We start from the raw sequence: 14,740 nt of genomic DNA, 5'->3' as shown, positions 1-14,740 counted from the left end.
GGCAGAGAAGGCTCCGGATTCCGGCTGAACTGGCCAGAGTAGATTTTTGAGGACTGGATTTTTTTTGGCTACAGTGAAACTTTTCCAGTTAGCAACAGTTTAGCCTGTGTTTTTCTTTTTTTTTTTGAACATCGGGAAAAAACAAAAAAAACAAACAAAAAAAAAACCGGACAGGTTCTAGCTGCTTTAAGCTTTGTTTTTTACTTGAGTGGGGGTTTTTTGTTACTTTGTTTCTGTTTTTGTTTTGGCTAAGTATTTTGAAGTGTTTAACCTTTGGTCTCTTTGGTAACTTATGGGGAAAAAATTCTTTAGAGAAAGAAGGAACAAACCTAACTCCCAACATTATCTACTTTGAATTTTTTTTTATACTAACATATTATATTGAGTTTAAACTGTTAAAATATATATATATATTTATATATATACATGCAAATATGGATACAGTCACATTGTCATGGGTAGTTTACTTTAAGACAAGGGTTTTTTAAGATATGCATTGGTTTTTTGTCTTTTTTTTGCATTATTTACCAGGTGCAACTTGGTTTCTGAGCGAAGACAATTTCACGGATGAGATTGTTTTTGCTGGAGGCAGGATTAATTTAAACAGGTTTTTTCAGTATACTTTTCATGTGTACTATTGGAACTTTATTTTTTGTTGTTGTTTGCACAGGCTTAGATTGGGCAGGATTTGCTCGGTTGGTGGAACTTTGAGTGTTTACTAGCTATGTGGCTTTTGCTAAATTAATACTTTAGGTTTTGAAAGTTTTTTTACTTAGTGCTTTTAAGGTAGCTTTAAGCAGGTTATTGCACTGTTTAATTTTTTCGACCGCTGCTGCATGATAAGGAATATGGCATACTTACTTAATGCTGTGTTTTTTAGCTTAGGTGCTTATAAGACAATTTTTGAAATGGGTTTTATTGTTTGATTTGATTTTTTCAGGGGTGCTGTGTTTTCACAGGACTTGTTTTTTTAGGCTCAGGATGGTGTTTTGGACAGTAGCATGAGGCACAGGGTAGGTTTTTAACTATTTAGTGATGGCTGTTTCTATGGTTAGTACATACCGCCTGCCCTGGTGGGTTTGGGGAAGGCTGATGTAGTTAATTTGTTAGGTTTTTTTATATTTATATTTGGACTACTGCTTTCTATACTCTAAGGGCTTTACTTGCTTGGCTTGCTTGATTGCAGCACGTGTTTTATAGTTATGGATAACTTGAGAAATACTGTCTATGGTTAAATTTACTTCTTGGTTTTGGGCTCACTTAGAGGTGGCATTTTTGCTTGGATGATTCGAGGCATTATGGGCTTATTGAGCTAGGAACAACTTTTTTCTGTCTTGCTAATTGAAATTTATTTTTGATACTTTTATTTTGGCAGCTTGATTGACTTGCTTATTATTTTGGTGTTTTTTATTAGCTCGATTCTTGGGAACATGGGGATTTACGTGGCAGATTTTTACAGGTAATTTTTTTATGCGAGTGGCAATGGTTTTTTTTTCATCAGCAGCCTAGATTGTTTTTTTTTACGTTGCTAGTTGGCCTTTTTCTACTTTTTTAGCCAACTCTACGGAGCATTGGCTACTATTTACGAATTAGTGTAGAGGTAGAGCTTTGGCTACTCTGTTTTTAGCAATGTCAAGGGTTAATTGGACAGCTTTGAGTTTAGCAAGCTGACACGATTTTTTTTTTCCTTTCAGTGGCTTTTGCAACTTGTTGTGTGGGGTTTTATACGGCTGCTTTCTACTTACGGTTCATTTTTACAATGCGACAGGAACCATCAGTGAAAAGGGCGTAGCGTGGTTTTTTTGCCGGCAGTTGGTTGTACAGAGGAGCTTTTTTAGCTTATGTCACTTGTTCTTGCTTTTCTTTGTCTGTGAGACTAAAGTTTTTTTTTTTTTTTCTTTTCTGGTCAGTTTGTAATTATTTTTAAAATTTATGGGTGATTTGTGTTTTTAATATGGGTGCGCTGTGTGATGAGGGCAGTCTATTTGCTCTATGTGGCGTCGGTGGCATGGTGGGTGGAGGCAGATGAGGATTCGGTACCTTCAAATGTTCACAGAACCATGGAATTCCACGCTGGATGGGTTGGAAGGGACCTTAAATCTCTCATTCCCAAGCCCTGCCATGGGCGGGGACACCTCCCACTGTCCCAGGCTGCTCCAGTCTAGCCTGGGACACTTCCAGGGATCCAGGGGCAGCCACAGCTTCTCTGGGAATTCCATCCCAGCCCTCACCACCCTCCCAGGGAGGGATTTGGGTTATAATATTTGGGTTTGGCTTAGGATATAAAAGCATGTCCAGGACGGGTTAGGTAATTTGGGTTTTTTTCCAAAACAAAAATCCCTTCAGAATTGTGGAATTTTATTCTTCCAGGTTCTAGAATATGCTGAATTATTTGTATGGATGAAATGAATGAAATTATCCCAGATGAAATAATTTGCTGCCAGTTAAGAGCCTGCTGCTCTAATTATTTATTAAGCAAAGATCTCTTTAGATTGGTGATGTGTTTACCAACACCACAGTGCCATATCTACATAAATTATAAATAAATACATCTATATATATATAGTGTAACCCATGATTGAAGTGATGTTGTGCCTGAATCCCTGATGTCACCCACCTTTCCCTCTGGAAGGATTTTTACTTTGAGTATTTCAGGAAGAACTTTCCCCTTTTTGTGTGTGTTAGCCATTGCAGAGTTTCCCTGCAGAAAGCTCCAACCTGTATTGACATTTTACTTTCCTTTCTTCCCCTGATCCTGCCTGCCCTTGATTCCAGAGGAGAACAATGGGAGGGGAGTGAGTGCTGAGGGTATTTACAGCACAATCATGGGAAACGCTCCCATCACCACTGAGCCCTTTTCCTTCCCCTGGAAAATCCTCTGGCTCTGCTCCAGCCTCGGGATCCACAAGTCTCTTCCCTGAGGGAATTGTTATCAACCTGGAAAACTCCTGTATTCCAGTGGCACAAGGAGACATCCGAGATCCACCTTCCTGGTGCATTCAGAAGGTGCTGCTGGGGGAGTTACACTGATCTGAACAACTCCAAAGGTCAGAGATTTCTTTGTAATCAATTCCTTCTCCCAGCCTTCTGAAGTCTAATGATTAGCTTTCCATGTTTGTTGTGGTGGTTGCAGGGTTTGAGGGGCAGCAGAGTAAATTTGATTTAGGGATAAATTGCCATTTCTTCACAAGACTCTGAAAAGGGAGGGGAGGGATGTTAATATTTCATGTGGCTGGGAGAGGAAATGCCTGGCAGTCCCAGGGGAAGAGTCACAGCACCTGGGCTGAATTCACCCAGGTTTTTTTGGCAGCAGTGATCTCATTGCTCATCATGAAGGGAACAGAAAACAATTCTGCCCCAGGGCAAGAGAAGCCTGGCTCAGGAGGGGCCATCACTGCAGTCACAGAAGGTTTCAGTGAGCTGGAGAAGGCAACAGAAATGGGATGTGTGTGTAAGAGACGGTCTGAAGATCCCTCATCTGCCTCATGACCATCGTCAAGGACAGAGACTGAAACCCCTAAAAGGGACTCTAAAATCTCAATACAAGAGTTCTGGCCTGGCTGAGGTTGTTGGGATGTTGGCCAAGTGCTGCCTGCAGGTGTGTTCGATGGAAAAACCCAGCACCCATATGGGAACATCAGAACCTGAGCAGAAACAATGGGCAAGTCATGGTGGACTGTGCCTGCCGACTTGTACTGGTTGACACTGTACCTGCTGACGACCGACTTGTTCTGAGTTCTCTAAATGAACACACTGCAATGATTTCCCCCACCTGTTTGGCCAACTGCCTGTCGCTTCGGAGAGGACTATAAAAACCCTGGAGACCCCCGCTCACTTTTGAGATCTCCCCACTGGAGAAGATCGCGTCTATAGGCATCTTCAAAAGCCTCGAGGACTCGACCCTCCATGTTGGTAGCTATAATCCCCTTGCCCTCTTTTTCTGTCTCTCTTACTATTCTCTTTTCTCTCCCCACTATCGCATTTGTTGGCACTAAATAAAGGTGCATTTGTGATTGAGTAAACTGAGTTTGTCCCCCACTGTGTCTTTTGCGCTCTGAGATCCCTAAAACGAACCATCACGAACCCCACTTGTGTGAGCGGATCGTGACAGTGTGCTAAAAGAAATGTGAGGGGGTAGAAGGTCAATACCAAAAATCAAACCAAATTAATCCTTCCTTCTTTTGTTTTTGCTGTGTTTCCATCTGTTTCCATCTTTCCATTTGCTGTGTTTCCAAAGCAAGGAAGGGGCAGGAGTTTAGGAGGGGCTGGTTCAGCTCAGCCTTGCTGATAAAGCAATTTGGGTTTTCCCTCGTCAATCTGTTTCATTAACTAAAAATGCAGAATTGGAGAAGTTGTTGGATATTTTTGCGTTTTTCTGCAGCTGGCTGCAGGAGACTTTGCTCAGACCGGGGGTTGGGGCTGTCCAGCCTGGAAAAGAGAAAGACCTGGGGAGATTTCATTGGGGCCTTCCAAGACCACAAGGGAGCCTGAAAGAGCTGCAGAGGGACCTTGGACAAGGACCTGGAGCACCAGGACAAGGGGGAATGGCTTTAAACTACAGGAGGAGAGATTTAGATGGGATCTTGGGAAGGAATTCCTCCCTGGGAGGGTGGGGAGGGCTGGGCTGGAATTCCCAGAGCAGCTGTGGCTGCCCCTGGATCCCTGGGAGTGTCCAAGGCCAGGTTGGAGCCCCTGGGACAGTGGGAGGTGTCCCTGCCCATGGCAGGGTGGGGCTTGAAGGTCCTTCCATCCCAAATTCCATGATTCCAACCCAAAGATAACCTGGATTGGAGGCAGCAGTGCCTGGGGGCTAAAGCACCTTCCCAGCTGTTATCAGAACAGGAGTTGCAGACATTTTATCCCTGAGTTTTCTTCCTTGTCCCTCAGCTGGGAGGTGATGGGAACGACCAGCAGGAGCTTCCCCAGGCCCTGGGAGTGGGACACTGGGAATGGGACACTGGGAGTGGGACACTTTGGGAATGGGATACTTTGGGTGTGGGACACTGGGAGTGGAACACTGGGAATGGGACACTGGGAGTGGGAAACTTTGGGAGTGGGACACTTTGGGAATGGGACACTGGGAATGGGACACATTGGGACATTTTGGGAGTGGGGCACTGTGGGAATGAGACTCTTTGGGAATGCGACTCTTTGAGAATGGGACACTGGGAATGGGACTCTTTGGGAATGGGACACTAGGAATGGGACACTTTGGGAATGGGACACTGGGAATGGGACACTGGGAATGGGACACTGGGAATGGAACATTTTGGGACAGTTTGGGAAGGGGACTCTTTGGGAGTGGGACGCTTTGGGAGTGGCACTTTTACAACCACTATTGGCTTTGTGGTTTATCCTGAGACAACAGACCCAGCCATAAATTGTCACTTCAGGGCCAGCATTTAGTGCCAGCTCAGGGAAATGCAGGGTGGTTGTGGCAGGTATTAAACACCCCCAATAAATCCTGGAGGAGGATCCCAGGGTAACAATGCCTGCTTGCCAAATCTGTTTGCAGAGCGCACAAAAGCAACGAGGAAAACATTGCAACAGCACAAAGGTTTTCTCACAGCTCCACCACAGGCTGCTGCCTCGGCAAAGCTGATTGTTGGTGCTTTTCTTCCAGCCCCAAACTGGGATTGAGCCAGGCCCTGCATCCATTGGGACTGGGATGCTGTGGCTGTAGGATAAACGCCCAGCCAAGCCCTGCAGGGAGCCATTTATCCTGTTTGGAGCCCGTTCATTTTTCCTCCTTCCCCTGAAGATGTGTGTGAGGAGCAGAGATTCAGCCAGGCCCTCTTCCCAGGCCCATGGGATGTGTGTTTCTTTCCCGTTTCCTGGAAGCACTCGGTGTTTGGGGAAGGTTGCTGGGCCACGAGGAGCTGCTGGACACCATCCACAGCCCCTCTCAGGCATTTTCTGCTGGGTGGGACTCCCTGAAAATCCCTTCAGCTTTGTAGGGAAAGCACTTTTCCTACGGGGCACACAGGGTGTGAGGCTGGCTCTGGGAAAGAAATATTCCTAGGGAAGAAAGGCTGGGAACGTGCTGACGGCAGCACTGCTCTTTCAGGTGTCACTGTAAGAAGCTTCTAAAAAGCTCCATTTCTGCTTGGTGGGCAGAAAGTGCAGGAAAAAGTGCTGGGAATGTCCACGTGGACTTCAATTAGCATCAAGCAGCATCACAAGTGGTTTCGTCCAGGCAGGAGTCACAGTCACTGTGAGGTGATGAAAACGGAGATGGGATCTGCTTGAGACGGATGGTGCAGCGGCTGCGCACCTGCGACGTGTATCCCTCAGGGTACCTATTTCTTTAGAACACTATGAAGACTAGAGGGAATTGAAAGTCCACTGCAGTTTAGGTTGTTCTTCACGAGATTGTTCAAGTCGAGCACAGCCATTCTGTTCAGCAGACACACGGGCAGGGGCTTCTTGGAGCGCTGCTCTGGCACCCATTCTTTGGAGGAGGGGATTGCAGGAAAGAAGAAAAGAAGCTCATCAACTACTGAAGAGGAAGAGTCACTGACAGGAAGCAGTGGGTTAAGAAATGTGAGGGGAAAAAAGGCAGAAAACATGAAGTGACAAGTGTGAGAAATGGGAGAGGAAAAAGGAGGGAAGTGTGAGGGAAGAAAAGCGTAGGAAACCTGTGTGGGAAAGGGTGAGAAAACGGAGGGGAAAATGGTGAAGATGTGAGTGAAAGTAGGAGAGGAAGGTGAGAGGAGGAAAAGGCAGGACATATGATGGGAAAATTCTAAGAAACATGATCAGGGAAGGCTGAAAAACATAGAGGAAAAAATGGAGGGAAATGTGAGGGGAAGAGAGTGAGAAAATTACTGGCAGAGAGAGAGAAACAGGCAGCAAATGTGAGGGGAACATTGTGAGAATCCTGAGGGGAAAAGAGGGAGAAGCCAGAGGGCAGAAAAAGGCAGGAAACATTAGGGGGGAAAAAAGGGTGGGAAGTTGGATGGGAAAAGTGGCAGAAAACAGGAGTGAAAAAAGGGCAGAAAATGCTAGAGGAAAAGTAGAAGCAACATGAGGGGGAAAGAATGATAAACGTGAGGGGAAAAGTGGGAGAAATGTAAGAGGGAAAGCCTGGGAAACATGAGGGCAAAAGTGAGAAACATGAGGAGACAACTTGGAGAAAAATGACTGAGGAAAGGAGAAAAGCATGAGGGGAGAAAAGGGCAGGATAAGTGAGGGGAAAATTGTGAGAATCGTGGGAGAACAAAAAAGCAGGAAAAAGCGGGAAGTTGGGGAAATGTGAGAGGCAAAGCGTGAGGAAAGGGAGCTGAAAAGGGTGGGGAAAATGAGTAAAACTTGGGAGGCAAACATGAGAGGAAAACTGTGAGACTCGAGAGGGGGAAGGGGTGGAAATGTGAGAGGGAAAAGAACAGGAAACGTGAAGGGAGAAAAGGAGCGAAGGCAGTATTGGCATGACAGCTGAAATGATTCCTAACACATTCCCCCATGCATTTGCCCATTTATTGCACTAGCCCGGGGCTTCTCTGTATGTCCGTCTCCCCCTGTGCCTTGATTCCTGTTCGGAAGCAGTAGAAGTGCAGGATGTGCCCACCAGCAGGAGCTGCTCCAAGCTGGGAAGGGGCCAGGTGGTGCTGATTTCCAGAGGCTTCTGTGTCCCAGGTGAGGCCAGGGCAGGAGTGGGTTGAAAGGTGCTGCTGCTGCTCCTCTGTGCCAGAGAGCCCTGGCCGGGCAGGGCACGGCGCCCACTGCACTGCGGGCTCTTTCTCCTGCCACAGCTGGGCACACCTGGCAACAAATCATGACGACTTGTGGGGAAACCAAGGGCTTTGTGGAGGCTGCCTTGCTCTGCACACACCCGGGCCACCTGCAGCACAGAGCTTTGGCCCCCAGAAAGGTAAACCCGAGGGGAACAGCTGGAAAAGGTTTCATTTTCACCTGTCAATAGATGACTTTATTTCAGTGCTGGGTGCGTGGGGAATCACTTTCCTAAAACGTGCTCAGCCAGAAATCCCACTTACTCATTTGTAACCATGGAAACAAGACCTACTCATTACTTTGCTGAAACTCACAGGCTAAACATTCCCTCAAATTAGTTGACATATTTAAATCACTTCTCAGAAGTTACTGACAGGAGAGTAGGGCTCTCTTGAGAGTCTCGGGTGGTCATTTGGGGAACATCCCATTGCTGCAATTCTCCTCTGATGCTCAAGAGCCTCCTACAACCACTCTTTTCCCCTTGAATGCATTCCAGCTGCATTCTGGGGAAGACTATTCTCAAGGCTAAGGTAGTCACTTGCACACATCAATCACTGCTCTGGAGGAATAGAGGGCTCAACAGTCTGTTAATGCAAAGGGAATTCACAATTTGTTACAGTTCAATATTTTCTCAAAACCTGCCTTCTCTGGGCATTGCTCACAAGCATTTCTTTAATTCACCTTGAAAATGTTTTTGCTGACTGAAGCCACATTGTGTCTTTCCTTCAGCAATTCAGAAGAAAAACACAAACTGCCTGCTGAAACCCTTCTGCTCCCTTCCAAATCAGTTCACTGCTCAAGCACGAGCCACAGGCTCCTGCCCGATTCCCTCTGTGAGATAGGAGGTAATATTTTGCTGCAGCTGCAGGGTTATGAGAAGAAAGAACGAAAGCTGTTGGTTCTTGGGGTTGTTATTTAGGGTTTGGGTTTGTTCTAGTTGATTTGTTGGGTGTTGCTGTGAGCTGGGAGAGGGGCCAGCGTGAAGACCAAACCAAAAGGGAAGTAGGAGAAGAGGGGAGGGGACAGAAAAGGAGGCGGTGGGGACAGAATACAAGTTTCCTATTTCCCGGCCAAAGGGAAAGGGGACACGGTTCGCCCTGGGCTGGGAAAGGCAATAAAAAGCAGCATTTTCTGTGTGTGTGTTGTGTGTGTGTTTGGCTCTTGGGAGAGGGAGATACACACCCAGCTCAGGTGAATCCATCCTAAAAAACAGTTCTCTTTGGCTTTGATGACGTTGTCACCCCATTAAATTTCATCTGACAGTTGGCTCCTCTCTAACACCTCTCTATCTCCCAGCAGCTCAGGGCTGCATTGCACAGTGCTTGCTGTGTGCCAGAGAGCTCAAAGCAGGCTGGCCTGGCGCCCCGGAATATTTCTGCAGAACACTCTGCATTTCACTCTTTTGCTCTGGCTCAGTGCACAACTCCAGCACTGCAGGCGCTTCCTCCCAGAGCCGTGTGAGGCCCCGGCTCCTGCAGATGTGAGCTGACAAGCTGTCCCTGCCTGCCGCTGGCCTCGCTTCCCCCGGCAGAAGTGCCATGCCTGAAGGAGGCTGCCCTGTGCCGGAGCCTGCGGAGCAGCCCGGCTCCCTCCCCTGTGCCCAGAGCGCTGCACACACTGCTCACCTTGGCCAGGAGTTAGAGGGCAGCCAGCACAAGGGTGGCAATCCTCAGCCAGGCCTGCAGCCCTCGCCTGTGGTTTGCCTTTCTCTGCTCCTGTGCACGCTCCGGACGGCTGATGCCACCGGTCTGTGCTGTGCCCAGCACGGCCACGCTTCCCCTCGGGAGAGCCTTCCCCACTTTCCAACTGTACCAAAGAAGCCATCAATGTCACTCTCCACCTCTAAGAAAAAACTGACACTTCAGAAGAAAATGTTGAGCTTTGTCAGAGGCTCAGAAGGAGGGGAATCTTTGAAAGGAGTTGAGGTTTCACAAACTTTATTTCCAATCCTATGCTACTATCCTACTCCACTGTCCTAGCTGCAATCCTACTCTACAGTCCTATTCTACAATCCTTCTCTATACTGGTGTTGGAGAAAACAGTTGTCTGATTCCTGTCTCCTCCTTCCACTCTTTCACTGAAGTGATCAGTGGCACCAGGCTGGACACAGGCTTGGCTGATGTTACAAATGGATGCTGCACAAAGAAAAAAAAAAAAAACAAGAATGAACCATTACTTTGCAAGCTAAGAGCCTCAAAGGCAGGGCAATATTTTTCAAAGGAAAAGGAGATTGAATCAGAGTACGTCTAAGGAGCAACAGTGGGGCCACATTGGCACAGCTTGCTGCAAGAGCTGCTATGTGCCCCAGGCCTGGAAATATCTCCGGTCTGAGCATCCTGATCTCTTGAAAGAGGTCCCTGGTCATATTGCAGGGCACTTGGAGCAGATGACCCTTACAGGCCCTTGCCAGCCCAGCCCAGTCTAGGATTCCTGACTGTTCTCATTTGAACAGCACCAAGAGTGGAGGTGAGGAGGAGGAGGCTCCCCTGATGCCTTGCACTTCAGTGCAGGAGGAGCCCGTCCCTGGGACACTGTTTCCCCTGCAGCCCCTTGGCATTTTACCTGCAGCAGCTCCTTGGCAGACCAGCGCCGCGCCTCGTCTCTCTGCAGGCAGCAGCTCAGGAAGTCACACAGCAAAGGGGAGCGGAGCTTGGGCTGCTGCAGCTTTGGGATCCCTTTGGTGGCTTTCAGGAGTTGAGCCTGGAGAAAAAGGAAACACGAGTTTCTCACCCGCTTCTTTCACGTCTGGAACTGCTCTCCCAGATCCCATTGTTTCAGGTGCACTCTGCAGTGGCACTTTCTGCCGTGGCACAGAGGCAGAGATGACTTTCCTGACCAACAAAACACCCAAAGCCCGATGCAGCCACAGCTTTCCCAGCATCCAGCAGCTCTTGCCTTGGCAGTTGATTTCATTGACTGGCCTTGTTAGTGGAAACAATAGCAGCAAAAGCAGGTTTCCTTCTCTGAGGATTCACCTGAGCAGCTTGACAGGCTATTTGGAAGAGGGACTTTGCTCTACTAACTCACTCTACTATTTCCAAAGATAATTACATGAAAAGCATCTCTGCAGCTCTTGTTGGTCCCTTAAGCACAGCTGCCATCAAACCAAAGCCATCAAGCTTTTTCCTTGGTTCTTGAAAACAATGGGAATTGCAAGCAAAGAAAGGAAATCCCTCAGTTATTCCTCAGGTAAGGAAACAAACATTTGGAATCTCATCTTCCACACAGACACATGAAGATGCATGCACAAATGTCTTGGGACGAAAATGCCTCTTTGGGCACACAGGCAACACCTGCACCTCCGTCTCTCATCAGACTGCAAATTTCAGCTTCCCTTAGGCAGCAAAAGGAAAATTTGGGTGGTCAAAGCAGAAGAGGGAGAAACGCCATCCATGTGGTAGCCCTCTGCTCATTTGGACACTCAAGTCAATGCATTAATGGCATGGCCATCCTAGAAAGTGCCTGGAAACAAAGGGGTGGGTTTGGCCGGCTCTCCACATGGCCAGGCTTCATCTTAGTGACATGGAGGTGACGGCTTGGGTTAGGAAAGAAAGACGGTCACTGAGTGTTTCAGCAGCACCGCACAAGAAGCACAAGAGACTCTGTGGCCTTCACACCCTCTTGTCAAGGTTTCAGGCAAATTTCCTTGTGAGAAAAATGGGGGTGCACTTCTTCTCTCCAAACCACTGTTTTATAAACATCCTCGGGTTTGGGTTACTTTCCTTCATTTCAGGAAAGATAACACCACTTCTAAGATGCTTGTTTGCTGCTATTAGGGCTGTCTACAAAGCCAAAAGAGCTGGAACGACTTCTAAGCCAAAGCCCAGTGTTGCCTGAGAAGGGAGATTGTTTGCCTGGGCTAAGGCTTGAGTTCCCCCACGGATGCAACCAAAACCCCAGCAGATGCTGATGTGCTGCCGGGACATTTTCAGAAAGGGACTGTGGTGGAAGTAGTTCCAGCGGATGGCAATGGCATTTTGTCCAGTGGCACACACAGAACGTGGGATGGGGGAGAAAGACAGCGGGATCAGAGAGTATTTACACCTTACCATGGCAGAATTTTCCTCCCAGTCAGGAGCTTCTCCTTCCACCATTTCAATGACCACGATTCCCAAAGACCATATGTCCACTTTGGGGCCATAGGGTTCACCGTTCACTTCAGGTGCCATCCACTGAAGAGTCCCGACCACCGATCTCCGTCTACTCTGCTCAGGGGTGAGTTGAGCAGAGAGGCCAAAATCAGCTGGGGAGAGAGCAAAAGACCGTTTTTATTTGAATCCTGTGCAATTAGGAAAGCACGCAAAAGAATTTCCCGGTAGAAGTTTGAGAATGTGCTCTTGAATCTCCTGGACAACTGTCCCTGCTCTGTTTCCTCAGGACTTTAGCCAAGGAAATATGGTGCTGGCTGCTTCAGAAATCCCCACATTTTTTACACTGCCTCCAGCAGGGGCTTTTCAAACTTTAGACATGTAGCTCCCTCCCTCTGGAAGGGACACGCACAGAGCAATGCCACTGTGGACTGCTCGAGCCTTGCCATAGGTCTGTGCACGTTGCCACCGCGTGGTCAGCTCACAACAGGCTCCCTGCACTGCCACCAGCGCCATTTTGGGGGGGCTGGCACTCACTCAAAAGCAGCCCCACAGCCCACATATCCCTGGAACGCTGCACCTGCCCAAGAATATACTGACCCAGCTTGACAGAGCCATCCGTTTTGAGAAGGATGTTGAGGCTTTTCAAATCTCTGTGCATCACATGGTTGGCGTGGAGAAAATGCAGTCCTTGCAGGCACTGAGAGAGAAACCAGAAACAGGAGGGCAAATATCAGTGATGTGATTTCATCACACAAGAAAGGAAAGAGCTCTCCAAGATTCCCTCTCCAGGGGAATGAGGAGTAATGGCAGAACACAGTGCCACTGAGGGGAAGAGCTCGCTGCTCCAACACAGGCAGAGCAGCACCTTTCTAAAGAAAGGCATGTCAGCTTGCCAAAGAGCAACAGCAACTGCTGGTGTAGACTCTGCCCTGCAAACCAGCCAGGATGACTGCTGCTGCAGTGGATGTGCTCAGAAGCACACAGCACTCTGGCTGCACTGCTAACCTTTCCAGCTGAGGACTCAGAGAAATGAGTCTCTCTTTCTTCTTTGCTGTTCCTTTCAAATGCTCCCACCATCACCACCTTTGCTTTTACAGGCAAGGAATGCAGTGCCAACAGGCCAAAGTTTAGAGAGGCAAGATGGAGAAGAGCAAATACAAGAGCCAGAGTGAGAATGCAACAGCAGGAGACAAGAGGACAAGAACAGAGTCCAGTGAGTGCAGGGGCACTGGCAGGCAGTTCATTTGAGAGGCTCTTGCTTGCCCAGAGCATATCAGCCACACAGAAACAAAGCCTGGCTCATGGAATCGCTCCTGTTCTGAGCCCCTTTCCCAGACAATCCTGCCCAAGCTCTGGGAAGCACAGCTGGGATCCCCGACTGACCTCCCGACTGATGATGGCAATCTCATCTTCTGTCAGGCGAGTCTTTTGGATTGTGTCGTAAAGACTGCCTCCATCCATGTACTCCATCACCAGCCACAGTTCTTCATGCACAAGGTAGCTGAAAGAAGGGAACAAGGCCATGCAGATGAACATGCATTCGTTGGCTCCTTTGCTTGATTCTTGTTTCCGGGTTGCTTTGTGACAAGGACAGAATTAAAAGAATTAAAGACATTCCCTCCGGGCTGTGGGTTGTTTGCAGTCTGTGCAGTCTCAAGGAGAACAGCACATCTGTCAAAAGGAGATGTCTCTGATGGCCAGCAATCAAAAAGTGCAGTTTAGTATACGCCAAGATGAAAAACCTGTCCCGTGTGGTATTTCTGGAAAGAAGCACCTAGTGTTCCTGGCATGGCCAGCCCTGGAAAAGAGGGGCAACAATCCAAGGGAAATCCTCCCTAGCATGCTTCATCAGCATTGAAGAAACCTTAAAAAATCCATCCTGAGACAACATGGAGGCAGCCAACTTACAGGGTACTGACTTCTTATGGTAGAGTTGATGCAGGTTTTTGAACAATTTTTCAACTATGTGTTGGAAAGCCAGGGATGACTCATGGAGACAAACTGCACTCTCTTCCCATCCATTGGAGATGAGTAGAGAAATAATAATGAAGCAATAATTAACAGCTTTCTTTTCTGCTAGTGTCCAAAGTGGGGTTTTAACCTTGCATACTTTTACTATGTAAACAAACCTTCATGGGATGAGACCATGACCACTCACCCGTCTAAACAATGGACAAGATGGGGACTCATATTCCTCTTCATGACCGTGATTTCAGTAACAATATCCTCCATCTCGCTCGGTCCCCGAAGATAGATTTTCTTGATAGCCACCTAGAATGACATTGAAAATCAGTAACTTTAGAAGTTGGAGGAATGAGACCAAAACACACATGGGGAGAGAGATTTTGCAATGACACCGCCAAGCCGTGCCAAAGTGCCTTGTAATTAGACAAAGGAGTAATTAGGAAGTGACATTCCTACAGCCCATTTCTCTGCTCCTTTGGGGACCAGATCCAGGACACGTGGCCACTGACCACATTTTGCCTTGTCCACTTGTTAGCAATGGTGTGTCAACTCTCACCCCCCCAAAGCTCTGAGCACACTCTCTGTCTGTCTGTACTTGAGAAGAAGTAATGCGTGACTTGGTACTCTGTGGATACATCTCGGGCTATAGGCAGGGCTTGGGGCTTTTAGGGACACCTTGCAGATCTCTCCCTACGTGCAGTTCCCAAGTGCAGCACTGCAGGTGGCTAAGGAACTGCCAGGAACATTCAGATGTATTTGCTGGCAGCCAGAAATGAGAATTCAGGACTCTGAAGCCGTAGCCCCAGAGAGCAGTGAGATGCTCCTTAGTTGGAGCAATTGAGAGCCAGGGAGAGCATCCTTCTCTGAAAGGAACCGCTGTCCTCCTTGCCTTCCTTCTGGCAGCTGAGCAGGACAAAGACTGTCCCAAATGCAGTTGGCAGGCTGGCACCAGT

Source organism: Chamaea fasciata, unplaced genomic scaffold, assembly GCF_029207755.1.
Source record: "Chamaea fasciata isolate MVZ Bird 193981 ecotype frontalis unplaced genomic scaffold, bChaFas1.0.hap1 SCAF_54, whole genome shotgun sequence".
Classification (NCBI taxonomy): Eukaryota; Metazoa; Chordata; class Aves; order Passeriformes; family Sylviidae; genus Chamaea; species Chamaea fasciata.
Note: the sequence above shows the minus strand (reverse complement) of the source record.